At 41.6% G+C, this 21,658-nt stretch overlaps 1 long non-coding RNA gene across 1 annotated transcript; it reads right to left on the bottom strand.

The window, feature by feature from the left end:
• Positions 1 to 1,454: 1,454 nt before the first annotated feature.
• Positions 1,455 to 13,652, bottom strand: LOC144586740 (uncharacterized). Its single transcript, XR_013541752.1, has 2 exons — positions 8,920 to 13,652; positions 1,455 to 8,026 (listed from the first exon to the last, which is right to left on the bottom strand). It is a non-coding gene; the product is annotated as an uncharacterized LOC144586740 (long non-coding RNA).
• Positions 13,653 to 21,658: the final 8,006 nt, after the last annotated feature.

Below are 21,658 nucleotides of genomic sequence, written 5' to 3'. Positions count from 1 at the left end.
CTAAAAGCCTGATCTTTACTGACAATAAAACCTGCTCTTGTATCGGGTTCTGCTAAAAACAAACAAACAAACAAACAAACAAACATACATACACACACACACTCCAATTTAAGCGTACACACAAGGCACATGCACATGGAGAGTAGTGTGGCAGGCCAATAAGCTTTTCTGCTCCTCCACCAGAGATACATTTATTTTGTCAGAATTGATTCCACATATGTCAATGCCCCATAAGAAGAAAAACTCACTCTTGCTCGACCACCCCCACTAACCCAATTGCCTTACTGCCCCTTCACTCACCCCCCCGCCAGCCCGAATGCCCCTTGTTTTGACAGGTGGTGGAGGCAGCGCAGGCGTGGAGGCGTGGGTGGTGGCAACGGCGGCAACACAAAAACTTTGGATTCAGACTAAACCCCACATGACTTTAGCCCGAATCCAAAACAAACAATCCTTCTGCTGGCATATTCTGGCAGTGGGGTCAGGCATTCAAATGCGTGGCTTTCTTTTATCGAAGACTGCATCTCACTAGTATTAATACTGGTTCATTATTGAAAGGTGGTTTTCGTGCACTAAATTGTTTTAGGTGTGTATTTCCCCCCAAGTCACAGGGATTTTGACACACACTTACAGAACTGAGTTTTTTAGAAGCAGACATGGGGACCTTGTACATATGGAAGTGTAAAGAAAAGAGGAATCAGTCACTAATCAGCCTCTCCAACTGCTCAGTAAGCCGTAGTCTTTATCCTGAGCTCAGAATGTTACTTTTTCTTACTACGTTGGATCAGAGGGCAGTCTTTAACTTCCAAAAATTGCAGCCAGCAGGATGATCTTACTGGCTGTGGTGAGTGCCAGAAATAAAAGATTCCCCCACCATCCTGCAGTCCCCAACAGTTTCCCCATTGTGAGAGGGATCCCAGGGGAGCCTTAGAACTTTTGGGGTGAGGTATTGGAAATGTTTAATCTTTCAAGAATTGCACACCTGGTGACATCATTCAGCCTAATGCTGCGTAAGTTGCCCAAGAGGATTTCAGCCATTAAGTCATTGCATAGCACTGTATATACAGTGGGGGCTTGACTTGAGAACTTAATCCGTATTCGAAGGCGGTTCTCAAGTCAAAAAGTCTGTAGGTCATGTCTCCATTGACCTACAGTGCATTGAAAACCGATTAATCCCGTAACAGGCCGTTTTTGTTCCATTTTGGTTTTTTTCTGGTCTGTAAGTCAATTCTCAGGCTGCAAGTCAAACCTAAATTTTGCGGCCAGAGAAGTCTGTAACTCAAAAAGTCTGTAAGTCAAGCCGTCTGTAAGTCAAGGGTTCACTGTAGCACACACTCAGTACAAACTCAGTTTGAAAAGTGCTTCTAAGAAGCCTCAAGATGAAAGTATATGAACTGATATATAAGAATACAAATATTTATGTTACATCTTTAGCAGACTTTTTTTTTTTAAAAAAAAAAGCTCAGTATGTGTGGAGGTGGCTTCATCTTGGGAGTGGCAATGTTGCCAGAAGAGTTTCAAGGAACAGGTTTTAAAGGATGTATTGTGGTGCTTTGGTGGCTAACATTTGTGTTTTATTCACTGACTTTCTAGTTGCTGGTCTATGTTATGGATTATAACTTATAGCTGTTGAAGGCTGCGGAATGGTGGGGGTGTTCTGTTCCCTGACAATTGCCACTGCCAGAAAAATCATGTACATAAATATGAAAATATATCCCTATGCATAAATTTAGATCTAAATGTTGACATTAAGTCCATCTAAAACTCAGTTTTGGAAACCGTTGCCATGTTAGCCTCTGCCTGACATCTAAAATTAGTTACATAAGTGCCGTTGGTTTCTATGAGACATAAAGCACAGACCAGTGCAGTTGATTCTGAAGTCTGACTTACTCACAGATAAGTGCTCATCAGGTTGCAGCCATGCAGCACAATCCTATGAGTGCCTTCTCACAGCTAAGTCCCATTGGACTCAGTTAGGCTTACTTCCTAATAAGTGTGTTGTGAGCTACAGTGATAATTTTAGTTGAACTGGAGTTTTGTGTCTTCAGATCTTTCAGTCTTCGAATTAAATATATATATATTTAAAGCCATGTTTATTCTGAAGACAACAGCCAGATGTACTTCCCTCCCATTTACTCATATTCTTGCTTCTGTCAGGATTCTAATGAAAACTGAGTCACCTTTGACCACTTTGACTTATTACAGGAAAGTGACTTAAGCTATGTTAATAACTCTTGGTTTTTCCCCCAGTGCAGCTTAGTTTTAATGTTTACAGATGACCAACTGTATAAATGTCCTATTTATTTGTTGGTCTATACACAGATTTTGTGTAATTCACACGTCATAAACACAAACTAGTCTCTTGATTATATCAGAAATGTACGTACTGTAAATATTCCCAGCAGAACCCAATGTGAAACCAGTACCATTTCTTGTTTGAAACTTGCTTTTCGGGTAAAACAAGATTGGTGAGATCTCTATTTTCTGAGAACAAAAGCAGCTGTGAAATCCTACAGATACACAACCAAATTTTTAAGTTATTTTTGCAGTTAAAGGTGGTTTTTCCTTCCTTGTTCTGGGTACATTGTTGTATCTGTCACTCATGTTTGTTTATAAGAGGATGTGATTAATGAAAATTGTCTGCCGTACCATGCAACAGCCACTTCATTATCAAACTAGCAAATTTCAGCCTATTCACACTGTTTTTGTGCATATGACAGATTGAAACACATGTTTGTTCAATAAAGTATCTACTTCCTGGAGGGGAAAAGTCATTTTTCAAATATTTCTTCAGATTTCTTGGAATGCAAGGAGATTTTACGGGAAACTGGAGGCACTGAAATATAAAATGGGGGTTTAGAAAGTTAACCTTCCTGCTTTCAGAACTTAATGTCATTTTCCTATGATAGGAAGGGTAGTGTATGTACAGGGTGGGGGGGGAGAGAGTGAAGCTGAGGCTGCTACCTAATGTGTTGCCAGCCCACAACCACTGGGACGTATCTTGTCTGGAGACCTACCAGCAGTTGCTACTGCAGATGAATCAGATTTCTTGACTTGGCAAAGGACAGAGCAGAGAGGAGAAGAGGGAGACAGAGTCAACCGAGACTCTTCTATTCAAAACCCTTTGCTGGAGAGCATTTCTTTATCATACCCTTCCTGGAATATGGCCGTGCCCCCCTCTCTCTGTTATTTGATCTGTTACACTCACTCTTTCATATGTCTTCATGGCCCCAGGGGACATAGTCCCCTCTTTTTGTGAATGAGCGGTGTAAGCTGTTTAACCATGAGGGACATTAATACAGACCATGTGTCATCAAACACGTTTTATAAAATCTCCATCTGGGCCTACAAGCAGGAACTGCAAGGAACAGGAGCCATTGATAAGCACTCTCTGAGTACGATTCTGTAACCAACTGCGAACCCACCTGAGATTTGTTCTATCCAGCTGAAACTTAGCTTGCTAATCAGAATATCATTGGGCACTTTGTCAAAAGATTTGTTGAAGTCAAGATATATTACATCTACAGCACAAATAGTGGTTCTGAGAGTTCTTTAGCCACTTCCTTCAATACTCTTGGTTCATCTGGCCCTGGAGATTTGAACTTGTTCTAAGTAATAAGGTATTCCTTGACTATTTGTTTCTCAGTCTCAAGCTGCAATCCTGTTCCCTCCACTTGTATTTCACATTTGCCTGGAGGACCATAGACTGGGGAAACTGAGCTAAAGTAAGAATTGAGCATTTAAGGCTTTATTTTGTCATCTGTTACCATTTTCCCATTTCAACAGAGTAGCTGAGCTACTATTTCTTTTCTCTGTCTTTTGCTGTGCATGTACCTACAGAATGCTTTTTTGTTGCTTTTAGCATCTCTTGCTAACCTCAGCTCATTCTCAGTTTTTGCTTTCTTAACACCATCCATGCAATTCTTTGTTACTTATCTGTACTTTTCCTTTGTGGCCTGGCCTTCCTTCCACTTCCTTTTTTCTTTGAACGTCCTTTCTGAGCTTTCTGTGAAGCCATATTGGTCTTTTTGTTTGTTTGTTTGTTTGTTTGTTTTTTGCTGTCCTCCACCTCTTTTTCTGGTTGGAATTGTAGGTTATTGTTGGTTATTAAACCTTTAGATCTTCTTTTTTTTCAGAAACTCCCACCCCTCTTGGACACCTTTTCTTGTTAGGATCTCCTGTCATGGGACCTTGCTTACCATTGTCCTGAGTTCATTAAAACTGGCTTTCCTAAAAGCCAATGTACAGCTGCAGTTACACTCTGCTTTTGCTTCCTTTGAAATCAAGAACTCCTGATAACATTCTTCAAGGGTACACATTACTGTCACTTCTTCCACTAAGTCATCTCTATTGATTAGAATGAAGTGCAGGATAGCAAATCATCTAGTTTCCTCCTTCACTTTTTTTGGAGAAAATTATCTAGAACACAAGTCAGGAATTTCTTAGGAAGCGCCATGTTTTGCAGAATTTGTCTCCCAACTAGAGATGGGACGAATATAAAAATGGATCAGTTTTTCTGACAAATATAGCCAATTCGTCATATATTTGTCGATCCATATTTGTAAAATTTTAAATCAGGACGGATATGGCTTGACGAATATTTCCTCGGCTTTATTCGTCGATCCGTTCATATTCATCTATATTCTTTACCCCTTTTGGGGGCCTCTCTGAGCCTGCTGGCGCCAATTCAAAGCTCTCGCAAATCAGGACAGAGATCCTGGATTGGCATGTCCGGCAGCCAGTAGCGCTGCTAAAAGGTATATCTACTTTTACAGATGCTTCGTATAAGCTTTTCCCATCCAGCCATTCTTCTGCTTGAGAAGCCCAGCAGCCTCGTGGATTAACCACCATTGAGTTAGTATAATTAATGGTCATGTTGGTTCTGCTGTTGTTATTCTATGTCAGGGGTTCTTACACTTTTTTTTACAGTACAAACATCAATGGAATAGATCTAAGTATCAAACAAAGATCATTATCCTACTGTGAAATGCCTCATTGAGTCACACAATTTGCAGCTTTCTAACTAACCAACCATGATCTCTGTATTTTGAAACCATTTATAAAAATTTGCTGTTACCTCACTGTTATGTCTGAGGAAGTGAATTTTATCCACAAAAGCCCATATTAAAATGTAATAGATTGTACTTAGGTGCCACAGTGTTTTGTCTTTTAATGTTTGTTTTTGCCTCATATCCTGACTAGAAATGGGCATGATTCACGTCATGCTAGGTTGCCTCATGTCCTCATCACGGCACCACAGGTGGCATGTGTTCCCTTCCCCTGCACTGCTTATTTCCTGCTCCTTGTATGACTATCCAGTCGCAGCAGGAACACAGACGTCCCTCCTCTGCCTCCTCCAGCAGCTGCCCATTCAAAGGCAGCACTGCCAGAATCCCTGCTCCTCATCCAAGCGGGCAGATACTGTAGGAAGCAGAGAGAAGGGATGTCCATGCTCCTGCTGTGACTGGATGTTGAAGAGCTGGCTGGTGAGTGGGGTAACCAGCCAGGGTGGTGGTGGTGGAAGGAAATGCATGGCACCTGTGGTGCCACAACAACAACTTGCGATGAACCAACACAAAGCAAGTCATGCCCATCTCTAATCCTGACCAAGTGAAACCTTTAGCAGCTGAAGGTCTTATCAATACGGAGCATTTAACAGATTTCATCCAATTCCCTAGCTAAACAGTACCCCAATATAAGGAGATGGAAGAGTATGTACAAAGCCATCATTTCAGACATTGATTTTTGCCACTCAGGCTAGAATGGCACAGTCAATGAACTGCTGGATTGTTCAGTGGTTTAGGTCTCTGACTGCAGAGCTGGATTGTTCAGTGGTTTAGGTCTCTGACTGCAGAGCCAGAGGTTGGGAGATCAAATCTCCACTGTGCCTCTTTGACTGGATCTGGACTCAGTGATCCACAGGGTCCCTTTCAGCTCTGTAGTTGTCAGGTTATTATTAATGAGACTAGAAATGACTGCTGCTCCCGAAGAACCTCTGTAGTTGCTGTTGCAAGATGTGACTCCTCAGTGATCCTCTTTCTTTACATTACTCATCATATATTGTGAGGAATATCACATTATGGTTATGTTACAGGCATCATAAGGTCTTTATTTGGCCTTCGGTTCATCATTATATCCGTTGTATATGCCCGCACCCCTATTCTTAGCTTTTCACCAAAAAAAGAGCTATTTCTTTGAATCTTTGCCAATTCCAAGAGCACTGTGGCTTAAAGGACACCCCCGTCTCCAAATCATGGTGGAGCTGCCACGGTTTCACTCTCATTTTCTTTAGTTGGAACATGTTGCCACACATTAACACCAAAAAAAACACAAAAAACAAAACCAAACAGTGTAACAAGAAGGACAATGGCAAGGGAGACGGGGAAATAAGCCCATGCTTGCAAATGCAACCTGACACCTTCCTCGTTCACAGTGCCAGTTATGCTCTCTGTCCTGTTACAGCAAGCTTCATGGCTTGGGGATTTAGCTTCCTTACATATGAAAGCTTGCTTATGCATATCAGGCAGGAAGGGGAGGGGGGAGGGGGGAGACAGGACCATGCAGAAATAGAAGCTTTTAGAGTTAACCACTATGGCAGGATCACTTACTGATTGTCATTTCACTGTGGCTTTCTCCTGCTAAAGCAGTGCGTTCAACAGAGTGAACAGTCATTGTGGGAATATTGCAACTTGCATATGATGCCTTCTAAGATGTTTTTAGCTGGGAGGAACTTTTCTGGACTGGGGTAAATGTCAGTCAGCTCAGTAACAGCCGATAGTTCCCTCTCTACCTCAGTCTGGTTTTTTTACCCATCTTTTCCCAGTCAGGGTTTTTTCAGGGTTAGCTGTGGAGTCTGAAGACAGAACGATGTGTTCTGTCAGCTACAGTATGAAACTAGGCAGATAGTAATAGAGCTAGTTAACCAGTTAAGCTCAGTGATGTAACAAGTTCACATTTTTATGCAGTATGATGATTCTTTTTGTAAATAAAGAACTGGAAATGGAAATGGAAACATTTTATTCTTTCTCATTACCAGAGTCTTTGAGTGAATGTATCAAGAACACAATAACAGTTGAGGTAAACTTGCAAATAAGGGGTGGCCTACTGAAGGAGACTTGTAGCTCAGTCTGCTCTGTAGGTTCCTGGCTGAACCATTTTGTCCACAGCATAATCAGAAGACGTTTATCTTTACTTTTATTTTAATTTTTAAGAAAGCCACACTCAATTTCCTCACAACACTTTGCCCCAAGAACAATTACTCCTGTACTGACTTTATCATTGTGGCTTTTGTGCAAAGTTAGTGAATGCACACATAAAACACACAAGGAGGCAAATTCCCATGAAAAGGACCATATTAACAAGGGCATAGTTATTTCTGTATGTTCCTCTTCTTGCTTACTTTCTAATTCCTACAGTCTTACAAGAGAGCAGTTACACCTCTCTGTAATGTAAGAACTGGTATGAAGCTTATGCGGATTGAAAATTTAATCTGTTTCATTTCTTCATATGAACCTGTCAATATTTTAAAATTATTGATAAACTTCACGGGAAAGATTTGGGGGGTTTTATCCCCAGGAAGGAAGGAAGACAGGCAGGCAAGTAGGCAGGCAGGCAGGCAGGCAATATATGTCCATCCAGACAAAGGGCTATGAATGCTTCATTCTTAAGTCCAGTTTTGCATTTGAATGCTTTTGTATCCAATCACATTATTTCCTGACAGATGCCTCATCTTTAACAGTTATCTGGCAGGCAGGTGTAAGAGAAACAACTTCATACTAGGAATAATGCAGCAGGTTGAGAATTTCAGGAGGCTAATTTTTTAAAAGAATTTACTCAAAATCTCAAAACTATTTCATGGATGTAATGGAAAGCACATCAAATTCAGATTATTGAGAAGATCAGATGGGGGTGGGGAGAAGCTCACGCTCCTCATGCCCCCAGCATCTGGAAGAGGTATGTGAGTTCCCCTGCCCTCTCCATACTGCTGCTGAGACAGAAGAAAGATTTCCAAGGATGTAGCCATGTCAGCCTATTTCAGAAAAAACAACAACAAGAAAGATACTTGTGAAACCTTTAAGACTAACAAGTTTCATGTCACATAGGCTTACATGGATATAAAAAAACTACTGCTGCTTTGGAGGGAGCTTGGAACTATAATGTTAACTAATTGCTTTGAATTGCTAATTATTTTTAAAAAGTAATCTTCAGTCCTCTGGTCAAGTTGCTACACCAAAACAAATGGATGACCTTTGTGAGGAAATATAACATTGAAATAATTCGCAATCAGTATGTCACAGACAAAATTGTCTAAGCAAATGGTAGTGGTTCTCCTCCCCTTCTTCTTCTTCTTCTTCTTCTTCTTCTTCTTCTTCTTCTTCTTCTTCTTCTTCTTCTTCTTCTTCTTCTTCTTCTTCTTCTTCTTCTTCTTCTTCTTCTTCTTCTTCTTCTTCTTCTTCTTCTTCTTCGTCTTCGTCTTCGTCTTCGTCTTCGTCTTCTTCTTCTTCTTCTTCTTCAAGAAAAGTAGTTTTGGCAGGAGGTTATTTGGACTTGAGGAGAGGAAGCATGAGCAAGCTTTTCCCTCTGATACACCTTTCCCTATCAGACACTCCTCTGCTTCATATTGCCCTCTGCCAATGCCATTTTGCCTGGTGGAACAAGAAAGGTCATGGGCACTTAATGCCACACGTCTGAGTGTCATGGATAGATAATAAACTGGCAACTTCCAATGGGAAAAACTGTACAATTTTCAATTCAGGACAATGGGCCTCCACCAGTTATATAAGCCACCAGCCTTTGGGTGCCCTGCAATCTAGCACATGCAGTACAGGAAAAATAGGAAGCCACTATTCTGAAGTGGAATGCTAAATACTGCCTTAGGAGTTAATAACCCTGGAACATACAAATAAATTATTTATAGCTTACAGTACAAGGAATGTTAACTGTGAACCAGGCATGGCTCAACATAGGCTGGCATCAAACCACAAAAGAGTGAGGGACTTTTCCTAATAAAAGGGAGAAAGTATGTTGTTTATTGTGCATGTTGGGTAAAACCTCTTACAGTACAATATACACAGGTGTGTCTGTGGAAAACCTTGTTAGCAGGACTAATTCATACATCCCCCTATGACTTTAAACAAAAATAAATAAATAAAGGTTGATAAATAGGTACATAGACTAAAGAAGAGTACAATTTTATTTTAGAACTTTATATTCTGCCTTATTTCCTAGGATCTCAGAGTACAAAAATAAATCAGTATTAAAATTCAATCTTTTTAAAACTTAAAAAAACCCACCACCAACAAAAAGCTTCCACAACCTATTAAAGCCACGATTCGTAAACCCCAAAACGCCTTGGTGAATAATAATGTTTTAACCTAGTGCTGAAGTGAGATTAGTGTCAGTGGCAGTCAAACCTCTGTGAGGAGGGCATTCCATAAATAAGGTGCTGCAACCAAGAAAGCCCTCTGCTATGTCACTGTATAGCGGATCATTCTGTATGGCAAGACACAGAGCAGTCCCTACCCAGCAGATCTTAATGATCAGGCCAATGTATATATATATATAGGGAGAGGTTTTCTCCCCCATCTAGCGTTTTATAAGTTATTACCAACACTTTAAACTTAGACTGGAAGCATTTTGGCAGCCAGTGCAATTCTTTCAGAACCAGTGTCATACGGGCAATGGATGGTGTTCCTGATAACAGTCTAGCTGCTGCATATTGCATGCGGCTGCAGCATCCATGTCATCTCAAGGGCAGTCCTATATAAAGTACATTCCAGTGTTGCCTGAACTACTCTAGCCAGGGTGCCTCTTTCCAGACATGGCTGTAACCAGTGGGCAAACTCCAAGCCACTGTACTTACTCACCTGAACCATGAGTGATAAAGATGGCTCAGGGAGAACTCCCAAATTATGTACCTGCTCCTTATCAGTGACATCACTGGCCTTAGGTATTAGGTATCCATGACAATTGCATTGCATAGCCGTCTCACCTCCAAGAGTTGTATAATCTTAAGGGGGCCAGGTCACGATAAGTTATTCACCCATTTATTCTGGCCTGATTTGGAGAGAAATGCCATTTCCAGCTAGCATTAAATATGCGAGCTGGGGAAACAATGCCCAGATCTCCCACAAATACAGAGCAATAACTGCACTTTCACATTCTGCTTTCTGTTTTATCTGCTATAATAATCAAACGAAACATCTGTCTGTCCCACCTTTCGGAGGCACCAATCCAAGACCCTAAGACAAAGACATATGAAATTCAGCAAGGCTATGAAGAGGACCCTAGAGATGTGCACCAAGTTGTACTTTCATTCTTAAAATATAATCATTCATTTAAATTTATTCATATGAGTAAATGAATTTGAAACCTTCAGTACCTTCTTTAGTCTCTAGGTGGCAGATTCCCCTAACCTGCACATTGCTTTACAATCAACAGAATTAGAACCTATCAGGACATGGTCCCAGGGTTACAGTAATAGATCTGTGCCCTCTCAGCTGCTGCCATGGAGTTCCACCTCATAGCCATGGGGGTTATAGGGACTATTCTAGATTGTATGTAGTTGGGTTTTTTTACCAGTGTGCAATCAGCCTGGAAAGCCCCATTATGCCCTAAGATAAAGAATAGAAACCTTTGTCTAATATATCTCCCCTATCATCAGTTGAGCCATAATCTTTAAGATTTAATGACCTCCGAAAAGTGTTCACAGTTCTTGGGGTGAGAGTGGGCATACAGTGGCATCTAGTTCTATAGTGGTTTTTCTTTCCTACTGTAAAGCAGTAAAAAGGCCTCCAAAGACTGCATACTTACAGTAATCAGAGGGTAGTCTGGGAATATCACGACTTCAGAGGCATGATGTGAAAGGTCAGAGGAAGCTGCTTCCCCTTTTCCTTTGCCCTCCCTGAGCAAGGTTCAGAGGGTGGAGTGTGGCATGCTGAGTGGGAGTTGCTATTGTTATTTTAGTACAAACAGCTCCAGAAATGCAGCTTCTGGTGATGCCCTGAACTCTGCTCAGATGTCACCAGCTTCTCTTGGAAGCCAAAATAAACACAAGGGGCCAGAGCCATAGAAAGGGAGTTTATACAGCAACAAGTGTAAAGTTTTTTCAGGAAGGCAGGACCCCAAGCACAGAGGCACAGAAATAAGGCAAGAGTACAGCAGCGCGAGGCAAGTGGAAACGCGCAAGCAGAGTGACAGAAAGCCATTGAGGAGCTTCGATGCATTCCAAACTTTCAGCAGCTAAAAAATGTTTACTCTGGTTCTGGTTTCTATTGAGGCAGCTAACTGGGCTGTAACAGCACGCCCGCCTGCTTCTTACAGCGTCCTTGGAGCCAAAAGGCATCCCGAGGACAGAAGCGCTTTAGGCCAAACTTGACTGGGAGGATGCCCCAGCTGGAACAGTGCCATCTGGAAGCTGAGCTCTTCAGCAGATTGCGATGGATCTGATTTCTCTTCTGAATTATGATATGAAAGGAAGTTGAGCTTCCACTCACAGAAGGGTCCCTGGTCTCACAATGACCATTCTCCTCTTCTATCTCCTCCATAATCATAGTTGGGTTAGGGGAAAGAATCCCATTTCAAAGAGCCTGTGTGAAACATGGAAAGACGTTTAGCAACATGGGGGTGGGGGGGTTTCCGATTGTATGACTGGGGATGAGCTTCACTTCTTGGGCAATTGCCATCTCTTACGGTGTTGATCTGCCGTGCACCTCAGTCTAGATTCTCAACTACCACATAGCTAGCAGGAACTGCCATGGGAGGAGGGAGCACTTAAACATACAGTAGCTGACTTCCCAGCACACACTGCATAGGTGTCCTGCAGACAGAGAAAATTTAATTTTTCCCCCACACAACTTCCTGATTACACTCACAGCTGGATGCTGTTGCAGAAATTAGAAACCAAAAGGTAAAATATAACCTAGTAAGGTCGTGACAAGTGGTGTCCCTCTGATACAGCAGATTTTGTCTTTGCACCAATCTAAGTCAAAATTAGTTACATTGATTTAGTTGTAGTTTGTGCTTGATATATATTTAACTGTTTTGCTACAACATTTCTGGTTAATCTTTTCATATGCAACAGAAGAAAGGCAGATATGTAAAACAAAAATAATTTTATTATGTAGCTTTTCTGCCTCTTGACAAAACAACTATTAAAGGTACTGACATCCTGTATTTCTGCAAGAGGAATTACTAATAGTGCAGCCATGATTTTTTTTTTTAAGGAAACACCTAAAATAGACAATGTTGTGATGAGCTAGAAATATTTCAGGACTCTCATGGTGGAATCAGATGGGTATTTGTTCTGCTGCTTGGTCTGCTGCAGGGAGGTGAGGTTTACTTTTTTCCCCAGTGATTAGACATAATTGCTACCCAAAGTATTTCTACTTGCACCTTTCTAGGTCCTCATCAGGGCCTACTGTTTTTTTCAATGAGCTCAAACCAAAGTGGAGCTTGTGGGTTTAAATTTCCCCTCCATTTTCAATTTCCCAATATCATTAAGTTACTTAAGAAGACAGCTTGGCCATTTCACAAAATTAGGAAATAAAACACTTCCTCTGCTCCTCTGTGGAGGGGCAGAGGAAGGAAGCAAACTTTAAAAAAGTATCAGGACAGTACTGATGCACTATACCACACATAATTTTTTTAATTGAAATCTGCTTCTTGGAAGTAGGAAGAGGGAGGATCAAGCAAGGGGGAAATTTTGTTTTGTTTTTCTTATTTTGGTAAGTGAGGTGAACCAGATAGGGTCACCTGAGGTGTATATACCATTTGGATGCAAGCATTGCAACAAAGGCATACCGGATCTCTACCTGACCTTGAGCAACCATATTGAGCCCACTCTAACCCACTTTAATCAAGATTGTGTGGACAAGTCCTTAGTCAATCAGAAGACTGGGGGGGGGGAGTGAGTGGTGTGATACACTTGCACAAAAAAGCAAATCTTTGCCATGACAATTGTGCTTCCCATATTTATTTGAAAGGAAAGATCTCAAGAATGTGGCACAACAATTTATATGTGCTGAGATAATCGCAATCTTGCATAAACTAAAACTGGGTATCAGTGGGAAGGGGCTTTACAGCCTCATGTAATTGTTCTCTGGCACTAACTTGATTGGTAAAGTTCTTTTCCTGGCTCTGCCAATTGAGGCAAGCCTCAGCCCCTCTTCCTGTTTGCTTTTGCTCCCTTTGTTTCATTGATAGGCTCTCTTCTTTCTCTGACCATCCTCCAAACAGTAACCATGCAGGGGACTCCATTCCTTCCCGCCTTTTTTTCCTCTCTGCACCACTTCAGCACCACTTCAAACAGCACTAGTAACTACAGGTGATTATTGTAAGTAAAGATACCTTTTCACTACTGTGTTGTTGTTATGTGCCGTCAAGTAGTCTCTGACGCATGGTGAATAAGAGTTCTCCAAAATGTCCTGTCCTCACCAGCCCTGTTTAGCTCTTGCAGACTCAAGCCTGTGGCTTCCTTTAGGGAGTCTGTCCATTTTGGATTCAGTCTTCCTCTTTTCCTGCTGCCTTCCACCTTACCTAGCGTTATTTTCTTTTTCAAATAATCCCACCTTCTCATGATGTGCTCATGAGTACATCAGCAGCCTCACTTTCAACATTTTATCAGTATTTGACTCTGCACATTTTTTCCTGTCAGTCTGAGAGGCATTGTTTGCCTGTGGAAAAAAGAGTAATATGTCACAGAAGAGGGGGAATGATAGATAGATAGATAGATAGATAGATAGATAGATAGATAGATAGATAGATAGATAGATAGATAGATAGATAGATAGATAGATAGATAGATAGATAGATAGATAGATAGATAGATAGATAGATAGATAGATAGATAGACAGGGAGGGAGGGAGGGAGGGAGGGAGGGAGAGAAATGCAAGGAGATAGGATGTGCCTGATAGGTAGAATTTCAACATCACATAGTGTTTTATTCAGCCTTTCTTTGTTGCACATCCATAATACAAAGGATTTGACACCAGGGCATTATCTGCAACTGGAGACACAAAAGGGCTCAGAGATCTCATGTTTCAGGTACAGTCCCAAAGCTTTTGCTCTTGCTGATCACATGCATGTTATACTGAGGTTTATTACTGTTTGCTTACATTGCAGATCTAGCAAAGGAGCAAGCCTCTGTATCAGACTTAAAATTACGAGTATTTCAGGTTTTAAAATGTGATAGCACTGTTATGACATATTTGATCTTAATCATAATTTTTGTAACTGTGCACATGAAACAAACCTATTTCTTATCACAGCCTAGACCAACCTATTGCATTCCAGATATGATGACCTTTAGTGCCCAGAATCACTCAGCCAGTTACACTGCTTGAGATGGGTTGAATGTCAACATCACACAGTATTTTACTTTATTCCAGCTTCTTTTGATGTGCCTGCACAATATGAAATATTTGATGTAATGCTATTATCTGAAATGAGAGACATGTGCTGTGATGGGTATTTGTTTGATTGTTTAGTCGTTTAGTCGTGTCCAACTCTTCGTGACCCCATGGACCAGAGCACGCCAGGCCGTCCTGTCTGCCTTCCGGAGCTGGGCCAAACTCATGTTGGTCGCTTCGATGACACTGTCCAACCATCTCATCCTCTGTCGTCACCTTCTCCTCTTGCCCTCACACTTTTCTAACATCAGGGTCTTTTCCAGGGAGTCCTCTCTTCTCATGAGATGGCCAAAGTACTGGAGCCTCAGCTTCAGGATCTGTCCTTCCAGTCAGCACTCAGGCTTGATTTCCTTTAGAATTGATAGGTTTGTTCTCCTTGCAGTCCAGGGGATTCTCAAGAGTCTCCTCCAGCACCACAATTCAAAAGCATCAATTCTTCAGCGGTCAGCTTTCTTTATGGTCCAGCTCTCACTTCCATACATCACTACAGGAAAAACCATAGCTTTGACTATTCGGACTTTGCTTTTTAAGATGCTGTCGAGGTTTGTCATCACTTTCCTCCCAAGAAGAAGGCGTCTTTTAATTTCGGGGCTGCTGTCACCATCTGCAGTGATCATGGAGCCCAAGAAAATAAAATCTGTCACTACCTCCATATCTTCCCCTTCTATTTGCCAGGAGGTGATGGGACCAGTGGCCATGATCTTAGTTTTTTTGATGTTGAGCTTCAGACCATTTTTTGTGCTCTCCTCTTTCACCCTCATTACAAGGTTCCTTAATTCCTCCTCACTTTCTGCCATCAGAGTAGTATCATCTGCATATCGGAGGTTGTTGATATTTCTTTCAGAAATCTTAATTCCAGCTTGGGATTCCTCCAGTCCGGCCTTTCGCATGATGTATTCCGCATATAAGTTAAATAAGCAGGGAGACAATATACAGCCTTTTCGTTCTCCTTTCCCAATTTTGAACCAATCAGTGTTTCCGTATCCAGTTCTAACTGTTGCTTCCTGTCCCATGTATAGGTTTCTCAGGAGATAGACATTTCTTTAAGGACTTGCCATAGTTTGCTGTGGTCCACACAGTCAAAGGCTTTTGCATAGTCAATGAAGCAGAAGTAGATATTTTTTCTGGAACTCTCTGGCTTTCTCCATAATCCAGCGCATGTTAGCAATTTGGTCTCGAGTTCCTCTGCCCCTTCGGAATCCAGCTTGTACTTCTGGGAGTTCTCGGTCCACATACTGCTGAAGCCTACCTTGTAGGATTTTGAGCATAACCTTGCTAGCGTGTGAAATGAGTGCAATTGTACGGTAGTTGGAGCATTCTTTGGCACTGCCTTCCTTGGGGATTGGGATGTAGACTGATCTTTTCCAATCCTCTGGCCACTGTTGCATTTTCCAAACTTGCTGGCATATTGAATGTAGCACCTTAACAGCATCATCTTTTAAGATTTTAAATAGTTCCACTGGAATGCCATCACCTCCACTGGCCTTGTTATTAGACAAGCTTTCTAAGGTCCACTTGACTTCACTCTCCAGGATGTCTGGCTCAAGGTCAGCAGCCACACTCTCTGGGTTGTCCGGGATATCCAAATCTTTCTGGTATAGTTCCTCTGTGTATTCTTGCCACCTCTTCTTGATGTCTTCTGCTTCTGTGAGGTCTCTCCCCTTTTTGTCCTTCATCATGTTCATCTTTGCACAAAATGTTCCTTTAATATCTCCAATTTTCTTGAACAGATCTCTGGTTTTTCATTTTCTATTCTTTTCCTCTATTTCTTTGGATTGTTCGTTTAAGAAGGCCCTCTTGTCTCTCCTTGCTATTCTTTGGAAGTCTGCATTCAATTTTCTGTAACTTTCCCCGTCTCCCTTGCATTTTGTTTTCCTTCTCTTCTCTGCTGATGGGTATAGGCTTCTCTTCTCTGTGATGGGTATAGGCTTCCAGATTCTGTAATCCAACACATTTGAGTGGCACCATTTGGTTATGTTGCCTTATGGAAAGGATGAAAATATTGAGTCAACCCACTGCTCCATCAAAGCTGAATGCCATCTACTGTTAACTGGCTTTTGAAAACTACTGGCTGAGATCTTTCTGAGTTCTTCTATTTAAGAGCCTTTTAACTGGAAATATACCCATCTAGGAGAAGGAAAACTCCAATTACAAACCTCCACTGCCTTGTGGCTATATCCGCTCATGGAAAAGGCTTCAGGAGTTAACCTAGAGGCAAAATCTGGAGCTGGAGTCCCAAAGGCAGTTCGTGTCATTCCGCCAACTCCTGCGACGTTGCTGGAACCAGTTGTATTGGCTCTGTTGGACCATTTCAGCAACATGGAGAGGGGGGATTTGCTTCTTGGGTAACAGCCTATCCTCCGTATATTGACTAAGCCGCTCAGAGTGGTACCGATCTACCAGATGGGCGGGATATAAATCAAATAAATAAATAAATAAATAAATAAATAAATAAATAAATACTTTACCCAGGCTTCATGCTCTGGAGAGGACACTTCTCAATACAGAGCATGGTACCATAGTCTCTCGAGACTGAAGGATGCCTATGGATGGAATCTCAGATATTCTGTATTCTATACATGACATGCAGTATATTATTGAGGCCTGCCCTCTGAAATACATCTAGCTTCTCTTTCTACATGTTTATGGCATCTCCCCTGGTAAGTATAGCTTCTCTTTCTACAAGGGTAATAAATTAGAAATGGCTGCATTTATTTATAAAATATATTTGTTGCCCTATAGCAGGGGTGGTGAAGCTTTGGCACTAGTTGCTTTGGATTATAACTCCCAGAATCCTCAGCCTGTATTGCCAATGATAAAGGGCTATGGAAGTTCTAGTCTCACACATCTGGAGTGCCAAAGGTTCACCACCCCTGGAACTATAGTAATAATGCAAACACAAATAAATTGTATATACATCAACTCAGAAGCAGGAAATGAAACAACTGCTTTGAAAGAGATTGTGTGCCACCAAGTTGATTCTGATTTATGTCAATTTTTCCAGGGTTTTCTAGTTATAGAATAGTCTGAAGTGGTTTACCATTCCCTTCTGTTGGGGGTGCTCTAAGACTGTGCAGCTTGTCCTAGGCCACACATGTTAGCTATTATTCCCATACTCCAGCATGCTAGGCACCTGTAGCAGGGCTTCTGATAGCAGTTTCGGACCTCAGATAGGAATATATGGGATGAGGTACTTCTTCTACAGCCTCTGACCATGGAAGACCTTATAGGTTAACACCAGAACATTGAACTGGGTCCAGAGATTAACTGGGAACAAGTGAGGATGTGACATCTTATGACCTTGATGTCCAAATCTAGTCATTAACTGAGTCAATACATTTTGTAGTACTTGAGAGAATTATTTTGTGTTATTTTTAAAGGCATAGGAATGAATACAAAGTCAGACCACTGATTAACATTGCCCAGTACAACCAGACCGGCTGCCAGTGACGGCAATTCTATAGGTCTCTTTAAGGCTGATCTGAAAGATACATGATTAGTGAGCTTATGGATGCCTCCTTGTGCTTATGCAGCACGAGGCTGCATCTCATTTGTCCCCTCCAGCTACCCAGCGAGTGTATATTTTTGATATCAAGTGGTTTATTTTAAAACTCACATGTATATTTCTTCCTTTAAAATGTAACAAGTGCTGTTGTCTCTGGGGCCCTCGCCACACAGCACCATACAAATGTGATGCACAATGTGAATACTGTACATAGGAAGTGGTCCTTAGGTAGAATTTTTTTCCTATTCCTTGGGGTATGGTTTCTTAAACAAATATTTTGGGAGTGGAACATGGGGTCTCATACACAGTCTGTGCCTCTGAGCAACAGCTCCTCTAACAGGCTTATTTTCTTGGACAAAATTACGTATGCAAAAAAGCAGCAAACATAGGAAGTATTGAATATTACTCCATCAGTGTCTTAGCTGTCTTGTCTCATTGGGGCAATGTTTACTCTTTTCCAACTTTAAACAAACAGCCATCTGAATTTGGCATTTTGTTCACGAACGACTCAGTGCAACTCTCCACTCCCTCCTTTCTGCAGGAGGTGAAAGATAAAGCTACCCAGAAGGAGAGCACCAAGCTGTGCTACAATGTCTCTGTAATTCATTAACATTCAATTAGCATAATGAATATTCAGATACCTTATTTGCTCATTGTTCCTCTTCACATGGTGCAATAAACACTTTCAAACTTTGTGCCAGGAGAAAAGAGTTGTGATGATCAAAAGGACCACCTGATTAACAGCTGAGATTAGGAAAACACAGCAAGAGAAACAGACACACACGCACACACACACACACACACACACACACACACAGAGAGAGGTGCTTACATACCCTTTTCAGCATGACTTTCAAATCCACATGTGGACAGGAAGGAAATGTAAGATGATTTTTAGGAAACAAGGTGGAATTTTGTGTGGAAGCTAATGCTGCTAACATGCAGATACAGATTGATCCACTGGTCGTTTCCAATACAGTTGAGATGTGCATTTATGTTACTGGATGGCTTAGAGACAGCTGTCAGGCAGCATCTCTCTGGCATGACGCCAGGCATAGATGCTTCACTGTTAATCAGGACGAGAACATGAACCTGTCTCCTGCCTCTTGATGTGCCCCTGAGACAGAGCTGGAATAAGATATGGTGAATTGCTGTTGAAAAGCAAGCAGCTTCCAGAATGACAGAAGAATGGTGCCAATCCCTAAAAAGAGTGTGTCAGCGCTGTCAGGTGGGCAGGCTGGCTGGCCTTGCCTGCAGTCCTGCCTAGAGGAGGCCTGCGGCACATGCTGCCATTTGTTGAAATTATGTATTTAGGAAGTCATTAAGGGAGAGAAAGAGGAACAGAAGGGGATTTGTGGGTGTTGTTTCAGCAGTCCCACTGCACTTTCAGTCACACATGGAATCATTTATCTGACATTTCTGAATTCAAAACCTATATACATTATCACAGTAATCTTCTCACCCTATAAGGTAGGCCAATAGCATTGTAGCCATATTGCATATGGGAAGGTGAAGTCAAAGATGCAGTGGTGTTTAATGGCACAGGACTGATTGAAAGCAGGGGCATCCCCTTTCATAGCTTCCTCTGTCCCTTAGTCCAGTGGTCCTCAACCTCGGGCCTCCAGATGTTCCTGGACTTCAATTCCCAGAAATCCTGGCCAGCAGAGGTGGTGGTGAAGGCATCTGGGAGCTGTAGTCAAAGAACATCTGGAGGCCCAAGGTTGGGGACCACTGCCTTAGTCAATATACGATACCAGCCGGCAGCTCTTGTCTCCCATGTCTTTATTAGTTCCTCAGCCTCTGGCAGAGTCCTTTTCTTATGTTATTTTGTGTATTAGCTTCAGGTTGTGGAGCAGAGCAGTAAAGAGACTCTCTTGCATAAAATCTGTGGACTAAAGACTGATTCCCTGAGCCCCCTTGCTTTGGCAGAGAAGAAGCCTGACTTTCATCATTCAGTCACAGGACAAAATGCTTTCCTTGGGCTCAAACTCTTGCCCCCTTTCTTTACATAATTCTGATTTTTTTTTTCATAAGTGATGGCTATTGAGCAATAACAGTGACATTCTCTATAATGTTATATTTTCGCAGTCATGGCACATGACAATATCCCTTTCATGAAACAACTTGTAATGCCAATATTTAGGGATGTGTGTGGAATGTTTGCTTGTTCCTTCCACAACGCTGCTTCTGGAGGGTAATTTTCATGAATATGGGACCATTTTTTATTTTAAGGGTTTTAACTTTCTTTTTATTTTTAATTAAACATTTGGTTTAAAAGTACTATTTAAACTACTAAATACTAACATATTTCCCATAAATTAATGCATAATTCATAAATTAATGCATAATGAATAATGACTGGCCCTTTAGTTTTTATTGTTTACTTGCTAGCTTAAAAACAAACAAACAAACAAACTAGAAGCCTACACTTTTCAAGCCACTGCCCAATGCCTATCGGCAGAAGTCCTCAGTGTAAATATATCCTGAAAGACAATTTCTCATTGACCAATAAGACTACAACTGAGATGCATTTAAGCCCTTGTTTTTCATTTTTCCTCAAGATCAGCTGTTCATCCTCAGAACCCTAATTAGACCTTTCTGGGCATCTTGTTGTAGTGGGTGACAAACAATGTGGCTTCTCCCATCCATCTCCAAATAGATGTCTAGCAACCTCTTGGAATTACGTCTGTCTTGCCACTCCCTTCAAGGACTGGCCAAGAGCTCCCTCCCAAATTCTACTTCTGGATAAGGAAAAAAGGAAACGGACATGTGAGGTTCTTTGCTGGGAAAGTCTGCAAATGATTTTCTCTTCAGATCAATGAGCAAGCTGGAAAAAGGAGCCAGCAAATCAGCCAATGATGGCTGAAGCGGGAGGGCCGCTGGGACCCATTGCTAATGTAAACAAGGAAGCCACCTGATGTGACTGGGTCAGATAAGACAGTCGTCACTTTAAAAGCAGGTGCTTCCTGTGTAGAGGCCTGAGTCCTTTCCAAGTTCCATCTCCAAGTAAAAACAAACCCGAGAAATGCTCAGGGATAGAGGCCTGGCCTACGTGGGCTTGGAGTTTACACTGCTGGGAGGAAGCGACTTCAAGGCGGTCCTTTCTAAACTGCGCAGAAGCTATACTTCTGTGTTTTCATTATTGGACAGCTTGTAGCTTCTGGAGAAGCTTCCTTTCATCTGAGCATCTAAGAGCCTTGGATTTTTACAAGTTTGCTTTGGAACGGACAAACAATTTGTGGCATAAGGGGAACAAAAATTGCTGAATGTTACTGACAAGACACAGAGACTTCCATAGGTCACAGCTATTTTAAAACATCAGGGGATGTGAACAGGAAGCCGAAAGGAACTATTTTTTTCCCCTTGGATCTGTCAAAAAGTCCGGTCAGTTTTGTTTTGTTTTTAATGAGTTTGTTGTGAAGTGCTGGCTGTCTCTTGTGGTAGAATGCAGAGAAATTACAGGCACATGAAAGTGTGAAGAGGCATGTCATCTTTGGGGGGGGGGTGTGTGAAAAAAAGAAAAGGCTCTTCACTTCCACTGACGTTACATCTTTATCAACACACACACTCTTCTGCGCAGTCACAACCATACAATTATAAGAGAGACACAAATTCAAGCTTTTTGTTTGTTTGCTTTGAATTAACATTTCCACACGCCCCTGTGCCAATCCCTAATGGAGTGATAGAGTAACAGTTCTCCAGAAAAGGAGACATTTTGCCATATATAGTCAGAAAATTGTTATAGTT

This window comes from Pogona vitticeps, chromosome 1 (assembly GCF_051106095.1).
Source record: "Pogona vitticeps strain Pit_001003342236 chromosome 1, PviZW2.1, whole genome shotgun sequence".
Taxonomy (NCBI): Eukaryota; Metazoa; Chordata; class Lepidosauria; order Squamata; family Agamidae; genus Pogona; species Pogona vitticeps.
The sequence above is the reverse complement of the archived record's forward strand: the minus strand, read 5'-3'. Positions and strand labels throughout refer to the sequence as shown.